This window comes from Mesoplodon bidens, assembly GCF_964165515.1.
Source record: "Mesoplodon bidens genome assembly, chromosome: 1".
In the NCBI taxonomy this organism is placed as follows: Eukaryota; Metazoa; Chordata; class Mammalia; order Artiodactyla; family Ziphiidae; genus Mesoplodon; species Mesoplodon bidens.
Genome location: NC_138176.1, coordinates 33,432,174 through 33,455,832, shown reverse-complemented (window position 1 = coordinate 33,455,832; position 23,659 = coordinate 33,432,174). Strand labels below are relative to the sequence as shown.

The 23,659-nt window shown below is 49.3% G+C and overlaps 1 protein-coding gene across 11 annotated transcripts in view; it reads right to left on the bottom strand.

Moving 5' to 3' along the window:
- SORBS1 (sorbin and SH3 domain containing 1) overlaps positions 1-23,094 on the bottom strand; it is a 244,009-nt gene extending 220,915 nt beyond the window's left edge. For all 11 annotated transcript variants that reach the window (XM_081253012.1, XM_081253014.1, XM_081253016.1 and 8 more), the window contains exon 1: positions 23,009-23,094. The gene's annotated coding sequence lies outside the window, so the exon portion shown is untranslated. The remainder of the gene's footprint in view (positions 1-23,008) is intronic.
- Positions 23,095-23,659: the final 565 nt, after the last annotated feature.

The following is a 23,659-nucleotide window of genomic DNA, read 5'->3' as shown; positions in this document are numbered from 1 at the left end:
TGGATGGGTGGACGGACAATGGATGGGTAAGCAGAAGCCCAGGGATGCCAAAGATTTCTGGCCAGGGAATCAGGGAAGGATTCATGAGGGGCTGAGGTATGTGAGCTGGATCTTGAAACATTTAGGCAACTGGAGATGAAGGGGGGACCCATTTCATCCAAAGTGCCTAACACCATCTTAGGCATAAAGCTGGTGCTTAATAAATGCTTCCTGGATGAGTTTACTAAGGAACTGGCTTTCCCAGCGAAGGAAGCTGGCTTCATTTCCCACAGCCTTTTGTTTCTCCCTAGGTAAACAGAAGCAACTCTTAAACAGCAGTTAAATTGATAAACCAAGGAAAAGGTCACTGCCTACCAGTCTCTACAAACACTCCTATCCAAAGACAGTTTAACAGAATGAGGAAACTCCATTTCTACTGATAAGGGGTTTTCCAGGACATACCAGTTAAGTGACAAAGGCAACGTATATCACCTCCCTTATGTATCTATCTGCATATAGAAATACTGGAAGGACTACATAAGAGACTAAAAAGAAACAAGAATCTTTAGGGGAATCTAATCTTTAGGGGAATATATCATTTATCACGTAAACTGGGATACATTTGAGCATGAAAGAAGGTGTTATTGATAATTCACTGGGACAAAGAACATAAACTAGGACTGTCCTGGGCAACTGGAATGTATATTCAGCCCACCTAATGGGGACCAGGTTGGGGGAGGAAGGGAAGTGGACACGGCAGGGGTGAGAATGAAAATTTTCAATGCACACATTTTCACAGTGTTTTGATTTCTGAACCATGTGTATGTAGGAACCATTTTAAAATGTAATCACCTTTTTAATGGGGGGAAAAAGGCTAAAGAATTTAGCCTTCCAACTCTCTTGGACAAAGGAAGCTCATGAGGGGGCACCATCTAACAGCCACCCTGTAAAGCACCCCTAGAGATTAAATGAAATCACTGCTCACAGCACAACCCTCTTGCAGCAGACAAGAAAACAACCCTGAGAGAAGAGAGCCACGCATGGCCTAAAAAGGCTTTGACTCCTTGTGAGGCCAGCTGAGATGGGGAACACTGGGGGAATATAAACAGTGTGACAGACATAAAGCAGTTCAGGTTTTACACAATCATGGCAACAAAGTGAGATGGATTTGGGACTGAAATAAGCTCTTTATATTGTTTCTACTTAAAAAGGAAATGTATTGACTACAGTCCTCCTCACAGATTTATCTTCCCTGACATCAGGCACATTCATAACCTATTTTAAATTCCAAGGAACAATGCTGGGGTTTAGGAAAGTGAATACCAGTGTGTTGCACCAGCATGTTTTGGAGGCTGGGAAGAAGCTTCTCTGACTTTTAATTGCTCAGGAAACGGGCGCAACGTAGATTTTCTTATCAGTCCTAACTTCCAGTTAGAAAACCACTTATCCAGGATGCAGGTCTATCTTTGGAAGAGCCACTTTGGAGTAATCTTAGGGACCATGTGTGGTGTCACTTCGGCTTTTCGTCTCTTTTGTAACCATCCCCTCCTTTCAGGTGTCACCACAACTCCTCAGGCTCAGGCCTAAATTACCTGGACTTGAAGTGTCTCTTCCCCAGCCTCCAGGCTCCACCAAGTACCAGGGGCATTGATCTCCCCAAGGCCCACCTGAACGCGTCCCACCCAGGGCTCCCTACAGCCTTTAGGATACCAGGACCATATGACTATCATCCAGACAGGGACACTTGAGAGTGAAAGGGGGCTCTATTAATAATCACACTGGGGCAACAGGCAAAGCCACCCTGGGAAACTGGAAGGTGAGGTCATCAACTATAGGATAAATAAGCTTGAATTCAAGACTCCCCACCCTCTGGCCTCAACTCACCTTTCCAGTCTTTCTGCATCCTGTATGGTCCAATCCCAAAGGACCTGCAGTTACCCAGCATGCCCTGGGCTTTGCTATCCCTGTGCATTTGCTCACATCATTTCTTCCTGCTGCTCTACCCCACCCCTGGCCAGAGCCCCATCTATGTAGGTCTAACTCCTACACTTCCTCCAAAATCCAAGTCAAATGGCGCCATTCTTTACTGCATTCATTCAACAAATATTTACTGACCGCTCATTATGTGTTAGGCACATAGTGAAGAAGACTGAAAAAATTCCACCTCTTATGGAACTTTGGTGTGTGTGTGTGTGTGTGTGTGTGTGTGTGTGTGTGTACACAACTGTGATAGCAGGTACTAAGGATGGACACCGGGCAATATGCTGGAGGCCACCCTGTTAAGGTTTTGTATAGACACACCTACAGCCCCACAAGGCTGTGGGCTCCTTGAAGGCTATGCCCAAGAGACCCATCTTACAGCCCTGCTGGACCCATCACACACCCCTAGACACAGCAGGCACTCAACAAACATTTGCTGAGTAAAGAATTAATATTAAAGAAGTTTACTTATTTAGTCTGGACACAGTTTCCTAACAAGGAGTTCCAAGTTCTCCACGAATCTGTATGGGATCAAAGGGGAACCTGAATTTCCACCAACCTTAGAGAAACATCCCACATCCGACAGCTGTGCCTCTCATTCCACACTGATACTGCAAGGGAGCTAAGGTCACCCTGGTTCAATACTCCACTGTTTCCCCAGAGGTTAACTGACTCACCCAAGTCCACACAGCTAGTCAGTGAACCACTGGAGAAGTCAGAAGATGACACAGGAGGAGTAGAATTTAATGACTGGATAAACGACCAGAGGAGTCACTGAGCGGAGGGCGTCTGGAGGAGGGAGGTGACCCGGCAGCTGGAGTGGCCAAAGAGCTTCAGGAAGGAGGTCTTGGGGTGGGGCCCGGGTGATGGAAGGGACGGGGGCAGGCAGGGGAAAGGCGCTGCAGTGGGAAGATTGGCGAGGGAGGGCAAGCTTGACACCAGGGTCACAAGGGGAGGCCTGCTGCTGAGGCAAAAGTCTTACCTGGTGACGTACTCCACTGGAGACAAGGACACACACACGCACACACACACCATTCCTGTGTCTGACCTGGAGGGGGGTGCTCCACCACCAGCGATGTGCAAATAAAACTGCTCAAAGAAGCTTAAGTAAAGGCCATGGGTCCCTGGTCTTTCCTAGACGTGTTTGCAGTTCTGCCCTAAGAGGCCCTGGGCAGACGAGAGTTAGATTAAACAGTAACTAGTAACAAAGGAGTCTGGCAAGCGGCACGGTCACATCCAAGTGCATCTGCAACATGTGTACCCCTTTCTCAGACATATTGATGGTGAGTAGTCGTAGCAATAATTTAATAAAAGCATTTAATGAAGGAAAAAAATAGACAATTAGCTGGATCTGAGTTCTTATTTCAATTACACCCAGAGAAACAGCTGAATGGGTTCTCAGCGGCCTGGACTGGACCCCACCCACCTCTCACCTGCTGCGGCTCATCCGCAGCCCTGGGCCACCCTGGCCTGTCAGCCTTGCTGGAATTTTTCCTCATGGCCTGCACCCACCACACCGGCCCCTCGGGGCTCAGTCAGTGAGGAATCCAAACTGCAAACATCCATTAAGGTACAACACAAGTCCCTGGAGGTAAGGGAACAACTCAAGTTCTTCAGGTGGGCTTTCCAGATGGCTTTCCACTAGCCCTGTGCCTGAGGTGAAGGTACAAGGTCAGGGGTTCTCACCCTCAGCCCACTGACATCTGGTGTGGGATAGCGCTTGGTTGTGGGGTTGTCCTGCATTGTCAGATGTGCAGGAGCAGGCTGGCCTCCACCTTCCAGATGCCAGTGGCACCCCCCACACTGTGACAAGCAAAATAACTCCAGACATTGCCAGATGTTCCGTAGGGGTAAAACTGCCTTGGCTGAGAACCATGGCTAAAGGGCGCCCCCCCTCCCCCGCCAAATGTGCTATTCTATACATCCCCAAATGCTCAAGGCATCTGGAGCTCCCAGTCCTATAAAACACCTTAGGAGTTAAAGGCAGAGCTTTTGATCAGACGGATCATGGTTGGAGTCCTGGCTCTACCTCTTACTAACTCTGCAACGTGAGGTAGGTCACTTAGCCTCTTTAAGCCTCAGTTCCTTCATCTATAAAATGGGAACAACAAAACAGCACCTATCTCATGGGGAGGCCATGGCAGTTACATAAAATGATGCGTAAAGATTGCCTGACACAGTGAGGATTCAATACACGTTAGTGATTATTTACAGGCCTGGAAAATTCCTTTTAGCCAAGCCTAGAGTTTAGTCTTCTATTTCTGTGGCTTCTGATCTTCCCCCTCCTTCCTATGCCCTTTCCACCTGTTAAATGCCTTTGGTCTTAACCTTTGGTCTTAAGGAATCTTTCCTGCAGGTTCAAAGCCATCTGAGGTTAAAGTGAGGGAAAGAAAACATGTACATGCACACACACACACACACACACACACACAGAACCTTTCAGCTCCAACCCTACCCAGACCAACTCTCCAGACAAAGGCTTCCATTGTTGTCTAAAAACAAACTTTTCCACAGGGAAGCTTTAAAAGAGCCATAAAAATCTCAAAGTCTCCAGATTCTAGTTCTCATCACCATTCTGCCCCTGACCTTGGCATATCCCTTCACTTTTGGGGCCTCAGTTTCCTAATCTGTAAAATGAGGGATTGAGACCCTGATGAGCTCCAAGACACTGCACTGTACTGGAATGCTGCAGCACGGAGGGCAGCTGGACCACACTTTAAGTAAGTGCTTAACTATAAGGGTCATAAAGACAAATCATTCCCCTTTTTCCCTACATTGCCCTGAGAGCCAGTAGAACATAGTATCTGCAGAATATAGAAATGGGTCTCTGTTGCCAGTGGAGTCAGAGGCCTGAGTAAATTGAAATCCTGCGCTGCTGAGACCTTAAGCAAATTAGCTCATCTCTCTAATCCTGTTGCCTTATCTGTAAAATGGGATAATAGAGGCAGAAATGATGTAAAGATTATGAGACAAAGATCATGAAACCAGCCGGCACAGAGCTGGTGTACACACTAGGTATTCAAAAAACATGTGCCTGGGGCTTCCCTGGTGGCGCAGTGGTTAAGAATCCACCTGCCAGATGCAGGGGACACGGGTTCGAGCCCTGGTCTGGGAAGATCCCACGTGCCATGCCGCGGAGCAACTAAGCCCGTGCGCCACAACTACTGAGCCTGTGCTCTAGAGACCGCGAGCCACAGCTACCGAGCCCGTGCGCCACAACTACTGAAGCCCACGCACCTACAGCCCATGCTCCACAACAAGAGAAGCCACCGCAATGAGAAGCCCACGCACGGCAACAAAGAGTAGCCCCTGCTCGCAGCAACTAGAGAAAGCCCGTGCGCAGCAATGAAGACCCAATGCAGCCAAACATAAATAAATAAATAAATTTATTTTTAGAAAAACAAAAAAAATGTGCCTCCCTTTCTGGACTCTCCATCTGAAATCTTATACTGTAACTCCATGTCATTCTCCCCTTCTGGAAAGTCCTTCCTTCTCTCCTTTCCCAAGGCTCTGTCCAAGCCCTCCTCTGTCAGGAAGGCTTCTCTGCACAGACTCTGTTCCTAAAGGTCCAAGGCCAGAGTTTCCCAAAGGTTGGCTTGGGGAGTGGGGTGGGAGGGGCAGATGGAGAGGAGGAGGGGCAGGAGTTCACTAACAACCAGTCCCCTGCCCAGAGAATTTCCTTTTTGTGAATCCAGGACCATTAACCCCTCCCCTGCTCCACCCCAGAATGGAGCGGTGACCTCAACACTGTCCAGGCTTGACCGTTATACACTCCCTATGTCAGAGTCTCATAAGCACCCTGAGAGGGCAGGATGAGTCTGGATGGTCCTCTCCCCACAACTTCTCATCCAACCTGGTCACCCAGAGCCCCTCCCCCACCCCCGCTGCCCACTCCAGGAAGACAAAAACCTGCGGTTTCTTCTCTCTTCTCTGTGGGGTGGCCTCACAAATTCACAGATCTCCAGACCAGACCCTTCCCCTTGTCCAAACCCTAGGACTGAAATGACTCTGCTGTCTGAGCTGAGCTGGAACCACAGGGTAGAGGTGCCTACTGACCAAAAATAAAAAAGCGCGGGAGATCAGGGAATTGGCCCAGGATCTCTCAGCTAGTTCCGAGTCAGGGCTGGGTTAGAACAGGGGTCTCTGGGCTCTCTAGACACATGAAGCCTCTGCCCACACCCTCCTTCTCACCAGCCAGGTTCCCTGCTGTCCCAAGCATCACCATCCTCCCAGGCGGGGAAGCCCACAGTCACCTCCACCTCTCCCCTTGCCTCTGTCTCCTTCTTATCATCAAGCCCAGTAACTCTTCAGGGTTAAGGGGCCACTGTCTGGTCCCTATCACCTTGGGACAAGGACAGCAAGCCTGTGTCATGCCACTCTCCCATTCAACAACCTGCCACGGCTCCTCCGTCCCCCTGGATCAAACCTCTCCTGCCCTACACGCCCGGCCCCCAGGCACCAGCTTCACCAGCTCCGGCCCACCTGGCCTTACCCTGCTCCCCTACACGCCCCCACGCCTCTCTCCTGGATGTTCTCCTCTCGGCTCTCTACCCAGACTCTGGCCCATATCACTTCCCTCCTTGGCAAGTCTTCCCTCCCCGGCTTTCTCCCTATCCTGTTGCCCTTCAAACCTCCCTCTCCAGACTTGAGGGCCTCAGGCCGGCATCCTCCTGGCCCCCGTTGTCACCACACTTCTGAGCTATTTGAGCTTTACCTCCTCACCAAACCACAAACAGCCACCCAACAACCTGGCCACGTTCCTTCCAGCTCCAGCCTCAGCCTGGCATTCACTCCACAAACATTATCCGAGTGCCTCTAAGGTGCCAGAGAGTTCTTGTCCTCGCTCTTGAAACCCTCCTTACCCTTCAAGGCACATCTGAGACACCACCTGCGCTGTGACTCCCTCCCCTATCCACCTTCCCCCTCCACCCCCAGGAGTCTTCCTATCTTCACCTTAGCATCTCCTGGTTGTCCTCGAGCCCATGTCCCACTCCCTCCACCCCGTGTCCTTCCTAAGATCCAGACGTTCTCTTCCTTACTCCTGGCTGGGCCTCCTCCGATACCCATACCAAGAAGATGCTCAGTGAACAGCTTTCACAGGGAACTGAAGCATAATCTGTCCAGCAGGCCAGTCTGGGCTCCTGGGTGGCCTCAAGCTCCATTCATTCAAGTGACCTCTTACTGTTCTCCCAAGATTGGATTTGGGCCCAGAATGAGTCAAATGACCCCTTATCATTCTTCCAAAATTAGGCTTTCCTCTTTAATTACACCTTATCTAGCCACACTATGTAGATTCCAATTACATAATTACTTCGAGCCCTGGGACTTAAAAAGAAAGGAGTGTGTAGGATTACACAGGTAAGTGAACACATCAAATATGCACACTCACATATACCATGAGCCATTTTCGTGTTCATATACAACTTTTTGTTTGTTTGTTTGTTTGTTTTGCGGTACACGGGCCTCTCACTGTTGTGGCCTCTCCCATCGCGGAGCACAGGCTCCGGAAGCGCAGGCTCAGCGGCCATGGCTCACGGGCCCAGCCACTCCGCGGCATGTGGGATCTTCCCGGATGGGGGCACGAACCTGTGTCCCCTGCATCGGCAGGCAGACTCTCAACCACTGCGCCACCAGGGAAGCCCCATATACAACTTTTTAACCCAGAAACTATAGCCCACGGCGGGTGGGGCTGGGGTGTCTAAATCACATTAAGGTAAAAATCTCCCCGGGTAGATGAAGGAGAATGTCATGGAGAAGCCAAACCCTGACAGGGGTTCTGAAAGAGGCTGGACATCAGTCCCCAGCTCTCTCCCCTTCCCCTCCTGCAATGAAGAGAAGGGGGCTGTGTGACCTTCGGCATGGGAGATTTTTGGAAGCACAACTAGGCTTGAGCCCTCCTAAGCAAAACACCTGCCCTCTTCTGAATTCCAGGTACTCTCTCTCTCCTAAGGCACATTTGCACAATTCTAGTAGGAGACTGTGTCCACTAGACTGTGTCCACCCTGCAGACAGGGGCCCCGTCTCATCCATTTTGGTATTCCCAGTTCTCAATCCCTCCCGACACCAGGAGGGGCATCCAGCAGGCCCTCCTCCTGTCTTATACTCCAGCCTTATTAAAGCCTCTGTCCCTCTCACGCCACCCTGCCTTCAGCAGGAGCGCCCTCCTCCAGGCCGGGTCCAGCTCCCCTCCTGTGTGGCCCCCACTGCCCCCTGTACTTGCCCTAACTTACTGCTCATCACGCTTTGGCATAAAAACTCTTCCACGTGCCTATCTCTCCCTTCAGACCAGTGGTCATCAAACTTTTTGAGTATACCTTCCTATTAGTAAAATCGCTTTAAGCATATTTACTGATAATGATAAAATCTGGATTACTATCCATATAAATAGGAAAGCTACATCTTTCTTCTATTTGAGTTAAAGAATAAATAGAACTTTAACTGATAATGTTTTCTCTCGTCCTCTCAATAGCGATCTTGAGAACTCGCCACCGCTCTAGGCCAGGAATTCTGTGAGGACAGAAGGGGTTTGATTCCCTCTGTATTCCCAGAATCTGGGACAGACCTGAAGACTTAGTAAATGAATTCATTTGCTCCACACACAGGGAGCACCTCCTGTGGGCCAGGCACATGCTAGGTAGGCACTGAGCATAGAATGCCTGGCTGCTTGCCTCACGAATCCTACAGACTGCTGGGTAGGCAGACAAACGGGACTGGCCAAACAAGTGTAACAAAGCGGCTGACACAAACGCTGTGCAGAATGCTCTGTCCAAAACCAATGAATCAGGACAGCCTCAAAGAGGGGGGTTTAATCTGCTCTGGGGGGTCCGAGAAGGCTTCCCCAGGAATATGCTGCTTGAGCTGAGACATGAAGGATGGACAGAAATCCTGAGGCTGGACAGAGAAGCCTAAGTGCCGGGGACTAACAGAGGCCAATAAAACAAAATGAATGAACAAGCTCCAAGTTCCTCTCCTCCCCTTTACTCCTCTCTACTTATCAAAACAGACTGCTCCCCAGTTCGTGCCTCTGAAGGGGTCACTCAGCCCTGCTACGTGCCCAGCCACTGAGCCAAGCAAAGCAGGTGGGCTCTCCTGCCTCCCAGCTAGTTCTGCCAGTGGCAGGCTCCCCCCAGCCTCCCCCCAACTCCCCCCGTCTCTGCTTCTGAGGAGCCCAAAAGCCACAGGAAGACACTCCAGAAAACCATGCATGTTGCCATGGGCACCACCAATCAAAGGCTCCTGGGCAGTTTAATTTTTTAAAGAGAGTGTTAAATATTTTACATCTTCTAACAGCATGGATTCTTCCTTGCCTACAATAGAAGGAAAACCCTATACTCCTTGAACTAAGGATTTATGCAAAATAAACGCCAATCTGCAAGACAGTCCAAGGAGGTGCGTACCCACGGTCAAGGGCATCCTCTGGGTGCTCTGGTTGCCCAGGTGTTTGTTCCTTGCTAGAGCAACCTGGACAATCCAGAACCACAGCCACAAAACCTCTTCCCTACTGGAGCTCTTTTGACCCCAAGAAGGGAAAATTATTTACAGTGATGCTGCAGGTGAGTGTTTAAATAGCCCATGACTTTAATAATTAAAGATAAAACCAAGACTGTGGGTTGTAATGCAGGCTGGCGGGCTGTGGAGCCTCCTGCTGCAGCAGCTGTCTCAAAGAGGAGCCGTATCTTCTATCAGTGCCCAGGAATGACTAACATTTCCCAGTTCCTAGGGGGTCCTCACCCCCTCACACCTGCCGGTGCTGGCTCACTAATACACCACGTCCAACTAAAGGCCCCACAAAGCAAAAGCGAAATAGTCCTAAAAGGCCTGAGACCGTCTTGGCCCAGGCTCATGGGCCTGGCAGCCTAAACTTCAGCAACCACCACAAAACCCTGCGGAGGCCCTGGGCTCCCTCAAGTCCCAGCTTTCTCCAGCTACTCTATTTTCTGTCCCTGTTGGGATTTTGCTTTCTCTGGAGCCTGATTCATTCTGTCCTGCTTAAAGCAGCCCAGCTCCTACTTTTGCCTTGACTCCTCCCTCGAGATCCCTGGCCCGCTCTCAAGCCCACTGCCCGGGCCACTGGGGCAGCAACTCATATCTCCCAAATCCAATTCCAGCCTTTCTTACCTCATCCCTGCCTGCTGTGCGCACTGTCTATAAAGAGAGGCCCAAGCACAGACGGGTCAGCAGTATGTATGCTAGAGCAGCCTTGAAAAGACCCCCTAATAGCGACGTGCCATGAAAATGTTCCCATTTTCTCTCTTGTTAATTTGTTATCAGCAGCTACAATCCCTGACCATCATTCTGTGTTTGTGGGAAACAGTCACCCAACACTGGATCTGCACTGACTAAAGACCAACTCTGAGTGGAGAACAACCTGCAGATGAACTGTCTATTTATTTACACATCAGACAAGGGAACTGCTCACATGCACAGCCTCCAGGTTCCATACACATTCCAGGGATTGGCAGTGACTGTTAGGGTTCCACACGGTATGTCCTAGTGACCCTTCATACCGGGAGACCAAGCTCAAAAGTGGGCCTGCAGGCAGGTGTTAATAATCCATGTATAAGGCATGATATAAATAAGTAATGAGTTTCCACGTCCCCACCCATTTCTGTTACAACTGCCATGAGCTAGAACATCCCCACGATGATGAAAAGTCAAGGCCCAAATGGGAATGAGATCTGCAGAGCAAGGTATAGGTTAAGGTATGGTAGTCAGTACTCCTGCTCATTGGTATTGGAACTCAGGCAGTATTTTTATGGCACGTTGAGAATCCAGGTTGCCAGGAACAGACTGCTCACAGGTCATTCCTGGGTTGATCATTACTACACGCCTGACTTCTCAGGTTCACCGCTGGCCTCTCTCTATTACCTGCCACATGGGTTATGCATGTCTAGTGTGTCCTCACTACCCCCACGCCCCACATACTTTGTCACACTATAACCTTCCTACTCAAAACCCAAGCCTGCCAGGGAAAAGCCCAGCCCTCAGGGTGTTAATGAGGAAATAAACTCCAGGAGGGCGGGGCCTATGTCTACATTGTTCACCAGCATTTGTTTAACAAGTGAAATGAGACTGTGGTTATCGAAGCACTTCTTAAACAAAAGTTCCACGTGCAAGCAGGGATTCACTTCTCAAACGGGGCACCATCCCATCCCTGGGGCTAACAGCAGAGCTCTCTTTCTCCTCATCCAGCAAGATGGGCACCTCTGGAACACGAAGCTACATTACATGGACCTGCTTGCAGGACTGAGCAATGGTGGGAATGCAAATCACCAAGGGATAGAAACCGCTGAGAAAAGACCAGGATCCACCCGCTAAATGGCCTGGGCTCCGTCCCTTCTTGCTTCTGCACTTCTCTGGCACATCCCTCTGCTCCACAGGGGTAATGGCAAACATCTCTGACCTCATCCTTCCAAGGTGGAGACGTCAGGGGTGGGGGGAGAGGGGAGGGACGGCTGTGGGTAGAGGCAGACCAGGAGGAAGGAGACATCAAAAGCATTCTTGTTCCGAGTACCAGTCATCAGTACTGGAGCTGGAAGGGCTTCAGGAACACGCTGGCATTTTCACGTCAGCTCACGTGACCGAAGCAGCCCCTGGCTTAGACGTACTCAGTTATGTGTCCCTCTCCAGGTGGTCAGTCAGCTCTACAAACACAGCTTTGCCTGCCAATGTTCTTTTTCCACTCCATGGTCTCCTGTTTGAAAATGCCCCCTGGACTCTGCCAATAACTTTTGTCCCCTTCTCATTCTCAATACAGCAACCAGCATTACTGAGTGATTACTATGTGTCAGGCACAGCTCTAAAGACTTACACAGTCCTGTGAGGTAGGCACTACTGTTTTCTCCATTTTATAGGTGAGGCAACTGAGGTACAGACTAGAAACTTGCCTGAGGGAGCAGCAGAGCCAGGACGGGGGCCCAAGCAGCCTGAGCGCAGAGATCACACTCCTCGTCACACTGCTCCCTGACCTCACTGACGAGAGAGAACAGCCAAGCTCCAAGGTAAGAGATCTGCTCCCGGCTCAGGCCCATCCAGCCACATGACCTTAAACAAATGGCTTTTCTGTGCCTCAGCTGCCTCGACTGTGAAACAAGGCTGATCACAGACGCCTGGTCTAGAAAGAGACTCTTAGCTCTGCAGGCCAGCGTCGCCTAAGAGAACATCCTGAGGTGATGGAAAGGTTCTCTCTCTGTGCTGTCCATGGGGCAGCTGCTAGTGTCATGTAGCTATGGAGCCCTTGAAATGTGGCTAGTGTGACCGAGAAACTGAATTTTAAACTGTGTTTCATTTTAATTAATTTAAACTTACATAGTCACATGTGGCTAGTGGCTACCATACTGGAAAGTTCAACTCTAGTCTATAAATTCCAGGATGGCAGGTGCCACTTCTCTTTGGTCACTGCTGTATTCGCAGAGCCCAGCACAGAGCCCAGCCTATGGTTGGAGCTCAGTTAACTATTTGTTGAACAAATCAAAAGCAAAGGACTTTTCAGGTGCTCTAATATGACTTCATTGCCACCCAAGCATTGATCCTTCAGGCTCCCTGCCCAGTGGACATCTAACCTCAGCTTGCCCAGGAGCTCAGGCCTCCCCAAAGCAGTACGAGAGGGAGCAGCTCTCAAGATGAAAAGCTACGGAGACAAATCTTCTAAAAGTTCTACGGAGCTAAACTACCTCCCTGAAATTTCTACTAACTAGTCCTGGCACGCTAGCTCACAGGTCTGGGAAAACCAAAATAAGTTATGAAACAGCCCTAAAACATTTTTTTTTCCTTTTTTGTGGTACGCGGGCCTCTCACTGTTGTGGCCTCTCCCGCTGCGGAGCACAGGCTCCGGATGCGCAGGCTCAGCGGCCATGGCTCACGGGCCCAGCTGCTCCACGGCATGTGGGATCTTCCTGGACCGGGGCGCGAACCCGTGTCCCCTGCATCAGCAGGTGGACTCTCAACCACTGCGCCACCAGGGAAGCCCCCTTAAACATTTTTTTAAGATTTCTTTTAATGTGGACCATTTTTTTAAAAAGTCTTTTATTGAATTTGTTACAATATTACTTCTCTTTTATGTTTTGGTTTTTAGGCATAAGGGATCTTAGCTCCCTAACCAGGGATTGAACCCGAACCCCTGCACTGGAAGGCGAAGTCTTAACCACTGGACCGCCAGGGAAGTCCCAGCACTTAAACGTTTTTAAATACAGGATTATATCTATAAGTCACTTTCTTAGTTAGTATGAGTGCAATCCTAGTTCACTGTAAGGCTGGTTAAACAACTACATGACTGAGATCTGCGTGTGGGGAACAATCCTCCAGTGTCAGGGTTGTGGCCCAGGACTGCTATCTCCGCTGACTTAATGCATTCAATCCCCCCTCCACACCTCCATAAGTGAGCCGCGGCGTATACAGCTAGACTCCCAATGAGCGAGGCCCTATTCTCCAAGCAAGGTTTGGGGATCCTGGCAGAGCAACTCACGTTTTCATGTCTCCTTGATGTATTCTTTCATGTCTCCTTGATGTATTCTTTCTAAGTGCAAAAATCTAAGTTTCCATACATCTCCTATGAGCTGAGGACTGTGGCAGACCCAGGAGATACAAAGACAACTATAACGTAAGCCCTCACCAGGGGCCCATATCTAGAAAGAGTAAGAGGTGAAATCTGCAGAGCATTACCCCGTGCAAGTTACTGAAGTACGATCAGGAGAAAGACATATAAACCAAACACCATCAACTCAGTGTGACACATGCCATAACAGACACATGTACAAAATCCTGAACTAAAGAGATACCTGGAGGGACCCTGCGCCGTGCCTTGCACACAGCAGGCGCTCAGGGCAGTGAAATGAATCAAATCTTGACGAACAGCCCCTTTAAAGGCTGAGGAAACCACAACTCAGATGGGTTACGTGACTTCTCAAGGTGACCCACGTTGTTAGTGATGGGGCTGGAGATGGCACCTGGGCCTCATCACTTACCAGCCCAACAGTCTATAATCCGTCTCACGGCGCTTCTTATCCGACCCTGCAGGGGCAGAGTGGCAGGGTCTGCCCGCTGCTTGCTATTACGTCCAGTTCAGAATAAACAATGGATTTATTTTTGTACAACTGTATGTTGGGGATTCTTGAAATCTGAGGACCTGCTGTATGTATACCATCTTAGAAACATGCGTCCAATCATTTAACAAACACTTCTTGGGAATATACTATATATCAGGCACCTGTTTAAAGGCTTGGATAAAGAGATGAAACGAACTTCTGGTCAGATCAGAACACCCACATTTATCTCTGCTCTCTCCCAGAACCCCACGAAAAGGCAGCAGAGGAATCTGTTTTTTAATGGAAAGGAGACGATGGCTGATGAAGATATGTTAACAGAATTCTGGAAGACAGAGCTGATTGCCATGCGGCCGCTGATTCGGGTTTCTGCTTCATCTGTTCTGCTGAGTGCAAGTAGGGGAGAAAATCACTGAACAAATGGTGACTTATGCCACAGGAACAGGAGAAGGCTCAGGAATGGGGGGCACCAAGGACTGTGAGGGGAGAAGCAGGACAGGACTAGAAAGAGGGGAGCCTGCAGAAAGTTGGCGAAAGGAGCAAAAACATGCCAGGGTCCCTCCTGCAATCTGCTCAGTCTGGTGACCTCCCTCCCTCAGCCAGCAAGAGGTGGAGGTTCACTGTTTAGGCAACTACACCAGAGACTCTCCGGATTCAGACACAGTTGAGGGAGAGACACAGCTGAGGGAGGTAGGGAGAGAGGGGGCAACTTTCCGAAAACAGATGGACTGAGTGAAAATCTGCATACCAGACAGGGTACCCAGCCTCCTTCCCCATCAAGGCTCCCAGGAGGAGCAACAAACAGGCTATTACACCCCCAGGCACACTCCTCTCCAGGAAAACCCAACATTCCCAGAGAAAAGATCTATACGCACTGATATCTAGGTGTCCCCGGTGGAAGAAAGGGAGGCTCTCTACTGAATCACTGTACCACGAGGTTCACAAGCCCCTTTCTTGTTGCACAAGTGCCCAATCAGCATTTTGGTCTCCACTCTTAAAATATAAATGGACAGTCAAGGATCAGCATGCATGGAAGGATGGTTCCAATGGGAAATACAGTAACCAAAAGAAGCAGAATAAAGGGACTTGGAGGAAACAAAGACAATGCAGGGGAAGCAGAAAAACAAAACAACACATAAGTGAGTTTACTGCACCCATGGAGCAAGAACAAGATGCTATTTGAAAAAAAAAAAAAAGAAAAATGAGCCTTCAGAGAACTAGCAAATTTTAGAAAGTAAAACATGCAAAAATGTTTCAAGCAAAACCATGAAGGCATAAATTAAAAATTCAAAAGGGTTATTAAGGATAAAGCTGAAGATGTCTCTCAAAAGTAAAACAAAGGCTTCCCTGGTGGCACAGTGGTTGAGAATCCACCTGCCAATGCAGGGGACCAGGGTTCGAGCCCTGGCCTGGGAGGATCCCACATGCCGCGGAGCAACTAAGCCCGTGCACCACAACTACTGAGCCTGTGCTCTAGAGCCTGTGATCTACAGCTGCTGAGCTCACATACTGCAACTACTGAGGACCGCGTGCCTGGAGCCCATGCTCCGCAGCAAAAGAAGCCACAGCAATGAGAATCCTGTGCACCGCAATGAGGAGTGGCCCCTGCTCTCCACAACTAGAGAAAGCCCGCGCACAGCAACAAAGACCCAACAGAGCCAAAAATAAATAAAATAAATAAATTTATAATAATAATAAAAAACTAAAGTAAAATGGAAAACAATAAAAGATTTTAAAATTACAAACTTGACCCAGGATGTCCAACGTCCAAGTAATAGGAGCTCCAAAGACAAAACACAAGAAAAGGGGAAAAAAGGAAATTAACAGAGAAAAATATAAGAAAATGTCCCCAAACTGAAGAATCTGAGTCTTCAGATCAAAAGAGCACACCAAGGAGCCAGCATAATAATTTTAAAAGTAAGAACAATCCAAATACAGGGAAAGAAAGAGGATCCTAAAACTTTCTGCAAGAAAAATGCAGGTTACCCATAAATGATCAAGAATCAGAATAGCATCCAAATTCTGACATCAATATTGGAACCTAGAAGACAGTGGAGCAATGCCTTCAAAACTAAGGGAAAATGGCTTTCAACCTAAAATTCTAGACAAATCAAACCACCAATCAAGTGTGAATGTATAATAGAATAAGAACAGTTCAGACATGCAAATTTGAGGTGATCAAGTTGTACAGACCCTCTCTCAGAAACTCCTAAGGAATAAATCAAGAAATAGGAAACAGAGGATCCAACACAGAGCAAGGTGAGGGAATCCCCATGATGAGTCATGCCCCAGGCCTAGAGGTCAATCAGCAGGGAATAAAGGTGAGGGATAGAGGCCTCTGGGAGGGAGGTCTCCAAAGACAGAAAGACTGTAGTGAAATAAAAAGGAACTTGTGTTATAAAACAGAGATATTTTAAAATGCCGTCAGAAACACTGGGAATTAGTAATAAGTACAAAGGAAACTAAATAGGGAAAAAAAAGCAATTATTAACTCAAAAAAAATTAAAAAAGAGACATACAAGAAAGGAAATTTCATTACAGTACAACTATAAGGCTCAGCCATGAACACTATTTACACAGTCAAAGTAATATAAGTATTGACTATCGTTGTAACCAAAAACTGTGGCATAACCACACTGGGAGGACATGAAGGAAGGGAAGTATGTGAGGAGGGGAGGAGTGAAGAGAGGAATAAGGGCTCCTCTAATCCACAGCATGACAATAGCCATATCAGGAGAAACAGCTAAATGGGTTGGAAGTGACTATGGTAGACAGAATAATGGTCCCTCAAAGATGAAGATGCCCATATCCTAATCCCCGAACCCATAAGCATGGTACAGGGCAAAGGGGAATTAAGGTTGCTAATCAAATGAACCTAAAACAGGGAGATTATCCTAGATTATCCAGGTGAGCCCAAAGTAATCACAAGGGTCCTTAAAAGTGGAAGAGGGACGGAGAAGGGAGTCAGGAAGATGTGACTATGGTAGAAGGTCAGTGATGCATGGGAGGACTCAACCGGCCATTGCCGGCTTTGAAGATGTTGGAAGGGGGACATGAGCCAAGGAATGCAGGCGGCCTCCAGAAAGTGGAAGATGCAAGAGAATGCAGCCCTGTTACCATCTTGACTTTAGCCCAGTGAGACCCTTTTCAGACTTCTAACCCACAGAACTGTAATTTAAATTTGTGCTGCTTTAAGCTACTACATTGGTGCTAATTTGTTCCTGCAGCAACAGAAAATCGTGTTCCGTGACTAACCCTGGAGAGTGGATCACCAGGATAAGGAGGCATGACACAGCTTTCTTTATAAGGCTTGCAGTGTTATTTGACTTTTAAAACTATATACAGGGCTTCCCTGGTGGCGCAGTGGTTGAGAGTCCACCTGCCGATGCAAGGGACACGGGTTCGTGCCCCGGTCCAGGAAGATCCCACATGCCGCGGAGCGGCTCGGCCCGTGAGCCATGGCCACTGAGCCTGCGCGTCCGGAGCCTGTGCTCTGCAAAGGGAGAGGCCACAACAGTGAGGGGCCCGTGTACCGCAAAAAAAAAAACAAAAACAAAACAAAACAACTATATATATATATATATAGGGTTTCCCTGGCGGCGCGGTGGTTGAGAGTCCGCCTGCCGATGCAGGGGACGTGGGTTCGTGCCCCGGTCTGGAAGGATCCCACATGCCGTGGAGCAGCTGGGCCCGTGAGCCATGGCCGCTGAGCCTGCGTGTCCGGAGCCTGTGCTCCGCAACGGGAGAGGCCACAACAGTGAGAGGCCCGTGTACTGCAAAAAAAAAAAAAAAAAAAAAAAAGAGAGAGGCCCACTTTAGACACTAAACTATCTGCTGACCACTGAGCATCAAGACTCAGTCTTCTCTATAATTAATAAGAGTCAGAAGAAAGGTTAAAGCACCATAGCATGCATCCATCAAAGCACCCAGGACTTCATAACAGCAACCTGTCAGTGGCTGTCTACACTCCCTGTGTCACACAAGATGTCCCTTGGGTCCCAACACGAATGGGAAAGTTGAGAAGCATCTCATTCTTTTCCAAAGGGGTCTGGGTCCTACTACTGCCGGATGAGTTAGATCTGCCTGGGGAAATAAAGAAAAACCACCACACTGAACTTTTCCTACATGTCCTCTCTCGTCTCCCTCCCACCCACACTCTAAGCATTACCAGGATCACTGATAAAACCTCAGCTCCCCCATCAGCACCTCCAACCCCTTATAGTACAGGCCCCTGTTAGAGAATGCACTGCAGACACTCTTTCCATGGAAGGAAGTCAAGAAATAGGGCACATCTCTTGGGAGAGGGTGCCCCTTGTGTCCACAAACAAGGGGGAAACTTTTTCTATTGTTGTAGCTGTTTTTGTTATAAAAACAATAATATCCACGTGACAGTGAGCTGGGAAATTTTTTTTTCTGTAAAGAGCCATTACTGACCACAGAAGAGGAGCAGAGGGAAAAAAAAAATCAACGGAAGAGGCCACACAGAAGTAAAAAGCAATTTAATTGGGTTTGGTTTGTTTGTTTTTTTGTGTGTAAAACACATATACACACATTCAAAAAAGTGAACTCAACTGATTTCAAATTAAGAACAGAGAGGATGAGATTTTAATAACACAATAAATATATTAAAATACACTAAGAGCTATGTTATTGACAGTAAATAAAAGATGGAGGAGGAGGTCAAAGAAAAAGGTATAATAGTAGGAGAGAAAAAGAAAGGTAGAGCGGGGGTGTGGGAAAAGAAGGATGGGAAGACAGCAAGATACAGGGACAGACAGACAGACATGAGTAACCATACACAAAAAGAGAGAACAACTGAAGGATCCACAGAAAGACTTCTTAGGCCAAAGTAAATTACACTGTACATGGCCAGCTGTAGGCTTGGGCTGTAGACTTCAAAGTATTATCACCTTTTATCCTTGCCTTTGAATGGTTACTAATCTGGTTTACCACTGTTCACAGCTCTTTAATTGCTCATTTAAACATTCTGAGGCTTAGCTCAGGTCATAGGCCGGAAGCTCCCTCCAGATGAACTACGGTTCAGTAAATCAGTCATCTCCAATATCTCCTCTGAAAAGGGAGTACAAGAGACACTATCACACAAATCGCTATCTCATAAAATGTACAAAGCACCAATGAGAGTCAGTGGAGAAAATGCTGTTTGAGTTGAAAAAAAAATTCCATGGAAAAATTTTTTTAGTTTTAAATTAAAAAGAAAAAACTGGAACTTCAGCGGAATGGGTTCCCACCTCAGCATTCTCCAGCATCACTCCCAGCACATCTGACTTTCCACGTGTTCAAGTTCTGCCTGCCCCACTGGCTCCAAAGGCCTGAGTTGGCCCTGAAACTAAATCAGCCTCCACCACACACTGCAATCTGAGGGTCAACAGAGAGATCCCAAGAGACTCCAAGTCAGTCCCAACCCTGGCCTGGACTCAGTTCACCCACCCCAACCCGTGTCTAAGCCAAGCCTCTCCTTACTTACTTCACTCTAAGGGCTGTAGAAATCTGCTATTTCACAGCTGATAAAGCCTCTCCCTTCCAGCTCCATCCCTTTTCCCTCCAAGCCTGGTGTCTGTGTTTTCCCCTTCCTCATCTGACCTGCCCCCAACCTCCTACCTGGTCTGTTTCCCCAACCTCTCCCTTCTACTGCCCCTAATTTCTCCTTGCTTTTCTCTAGCGCATCTTAGTATCATTTCTCTCAGAGGAAGAGGGGACTTAAGAGGTGTATCTAGAACACAAGACCTAAAATCTATCCACCTGGGGTTTTTGCCCAGCTCTGCATCTTGCTAGCTGTGTGACCTTGAACAAATGGCCGAGCCACCCAACCCCTCAAATTCCTCAGTGAGGGGGGCTGAACCTGGCAGTCACAGAGGTCTCTTCCAACTCTCAGGTTCTAAATATCTAAACATTCACCTGTATAACCATAAATAAAGCAGTGAGTTAAACATACACAGGGAGAGACAATGAATTATAGAAACTCCCTTTCCTCAGCATTCTGTCACCCCACCTGGTCTCCCCAACCAACCACCCACACTGAGGGGCTGTGCCTCACTCTGGGCTGTTCTAGCTCTAAATTATTTATTTTATTTTTTATTTTTTATTTTTTTGCTGTACGCGGGCCTCTCACTGCTGTGGCCTCTCCCGTTGCGGAGCACAGGCTCCGGACACACAGGCTCCGCGGCCATGGCTCGCGGGCCCAGCCGCTGCGCGGCATGTGGGATCTTCCGGGATAGGGGCACGAACCCGTGTCCCCTGCATCGGCAGGCGGACTCTCAACCACTGCGCCACCAGGGAAGCCCCTAAATTATTTAGATACAGCAAAACCTTACCAATCACACTAATCAAGGAACAGATGCATCTGAATCCAACAGAAGGCTGAGTCCTGGAATGTTTCTTTCGTGCCATCGAGTAATACTGTGAATTTAACATCAGCTTAGCAAAGAATCTAGAAATGCCATCACAAACTGTCTTGTGAATCTAAGAACAGTAATGCTGTCGGGAACCCTAGAAAACAATCCACCCCAAAGCCCTCCACTTTCCCAGCAAGGACACAGGCCCAGAGAGCGGAAGCCACTAGCCCAAAGCCCAAAGCAGGTTGGAGCCTGGATCAAAGCCAGCTGTCCTGCTTTTGGTCCAGAGGACCTCCACCGAAGCTTTTTGATACCATCCGTTTCCTTTTTCAAGAGACAGATTAAATCCCAAATTACCAGGGAGTGCCCCCTACAGCAAATCTATTTCCAAGTCCAGGGGAGGGGCCAAAGCTAAGTTTGGATGGTCAGATGACTACTAATGCTGCCTAATACAAGCTCTCTTTCCTGAACCCTGCCCATTCATTCTCTGCAAAGAAAACCCCAGACTGTTATCTATATGGGACTGTATTTTGGAGAGGGGAGAAGGGGAGAGTGGCACAGTTCTTTGTTCTGCCAGTAAGAAGCATCTGCTAGTCCTTTCCCACAACTCCTACCTCACCTCCCAATATTCCCAGTACCTTCGGTAAAGTTCACAGAAACTCGCCAACTAGAATAAAAGAAAGCAGGAGGTAACAGGAGGAAAGGACCAACAGCAGGTGAGTGTCAAACGGATGGACGGGGACAATACCCTCCCAGCTCTTCACCCTATGGGGAAGAAAGCATTTCTTTTCAGTTGCTAATACCCTGCGGGGAAGTCACCCGAGCTAGTTCAACTCAGCGCCCTCCAGCAGAGAAATGAGCTCTCTGCAACCTCTGGAGAACTAACCCTTTCCTAACCATCCACTCTAACAGTGCCCAGGGCAGAGGTACCAAAAGACCAACCCTCCCCTCCCCTCGCCTCAGGCCAAGAGCCTGAAACATCAGAGCTTGGATGGCAAGGAGCTATTTAAGGCAGCATCAAGAGGGTGGGGCAGAAAATTGCTGGCAGCATCCTCCTCCTCCACCGCTCCCTCACAGCCAACACACACACACACACACACACACACACACACACACACACACACACCCCTCTCGCTCCACACACACCCATCAACCTCACCTGTCTCGAAGGGCTGGAGATCTGGAGTCCCCAAATGTCCAGCATATGTTTTCTGTCATTGAGGCTGCTGTCCCTGTCTGCTGCCCACCCCACTCTTAATCTACTCCGTTCTCTTCAATCACAACCAAGCCACCTTTCCAATCAAAAACACAAAACTGAATCTAGAGGAGCTCACAAACCAAGGAGCGGGAGCATGGAGACAAGCCCTCCCTGGCCTTCACTTAGGAGAGAAAAAGGGTGCAAGGGGTGGGGGGCGGGGGGTGATGTCAGAGGCCTGACATGCCAGACAGGCTCCATGATATCTCTAAATGAACCTCCCTCCTATTGACGGTGAAATCAATTCCGGCGATTTCAGCAGGTCGGCCCTGTGACAGGAGAGGCATCCCAGCGCTCAGTTTAAAACAAAAATCCAAAGGCTCAGCCAGAACATGCTGGGAAAATCCAGGGTCTGGATAAAATGAGCAACGCTCAGTGGGATCCTTTCTGCTTTTATGTAGCAATGTAATAGCGTAATAAATTCTGCCTGCCTGAAGAAAGCATGCACTGGTGAATTTCAAAGCCATCTTACGACAGCGGGTGCACGGGGATGCAGAATTCGACAGCACATTCCCCCGTGAATAAAACGTAATGATTTCAAGCCTCTTTCCCCCTCTATCTTGAATGGCGCTAGCGCTTATCAAGGAAGCCACCTCGGAAAGAAGCCAGAGGAGAGCCGGGGATGCCTGGGGAATTCGGAGAAAGGAGTTGCTTTCTGTTCATCTCGGTGAGGAGCTGGCTAGCAAGAAGCTGCCAGTCACTCTGAGGGATGAAGGAGCATGGGCAGATAAGCAGGCACCGGCGTCCCCGGACACGGACACACACACAAACGTACCCGCTCATTCTGGCGGGTCCTAGGCCAGACCGGTAGTCCGTGCTGCCCTCCCGCCTTCCTCTCCTCCAGACGGATGCTGATGAATGAACACACCTGAGATGCCTCCATCCTGCCGCTCGCTCCCTCCTTCTTCCTCTGGCTACTGCAGTGGAACCTCTCCTCGGTAGTTTCACTTTACAGCGCAAACCCACGCGGGCTTTGATGTCTCCTCCTCCCACCCATATTGCAGCCAGCCTGAAGCAGGCGGACATTCTCTACTAGCAGAGGCCATGATCGCACGTACCCCCACCCACCAATAAAAACAAACAGAAAATAAAAAAGACAAAAACCTGGAATCCTCCAAAACCCCCGCACCCTGGGGAACTTTCCCTTAAAGACTGGGGATCCACCAAGCAGGCAGGAAGGAGGGTTCCGCCGAGGGGGACCACGGTGTTCCCCTTGACCATGGGGGATGCTCTGGGGGGAGGGGGTCCCTCAAGTCCTTCCAACAGCTAGCCCTTTAAACGCGCCTCCTCCGAGCGTGGAACAAAGGCGCCGCCCGCGGGGGCCGGGCCGGCGCACGCCCCCGGCGCCGGCGCTGACCATCAGGCGAGCGCGGGCTGAGGGGCCGCTGGCGCGGGCTTACCTTGCGGGTCTCCGGGCGGGCGGGCCGGCTGCGCGCGTCCTGCCCAACTCGCACTACACTCTGCAGTTGGCCCCGCTCTGTTTTTCTGGGACTCGGCGCTGACTTCACCGACACTCCGAGGCCGGCCAATGGGCTGCGGCCACCGCCCCCTCATTAGCATGCGTCTGGAACCGTCCACTCCGGCGGCGCCTGGGCGGTGGGCGGTGCCAGGGGGCGGTGCCGGACCCGGCAGTGACAGGAAGGGGCGTGTGCGCCAATGGGCGGTGACGAGGCGCCCCGCCGCCCCTCCCCGCAGCATTGTGAGCCCGGAGCGCGGGCCCGCGGATCTCCCGTCGAGAACGTGCGCGCGGTCCCAGTAACTCTTTCTGTCCCGGCCGGCCTCGGGCTGGGCGGGAGGCTGGCCCGGCGCGCCCTCTGATCTTTCTGAGGGGTCGCCCACGGGGAGCTGGGAAGGGATCTTAGGCATAAAAAAAACAGCTAACCTATCTTGAGTACATATAACTTACTCAACTCCTGTGCCCCAGTTTGCTCATCTTTAAAATGGTATAATAACCAGTACCTATTTCGCAGTACAGGACATAGAGAAGATTAATATAGTTAACGTATGTAAAGCGTTTAGATCAGTGCCTGGCCGTCGCGCTATATAAATGT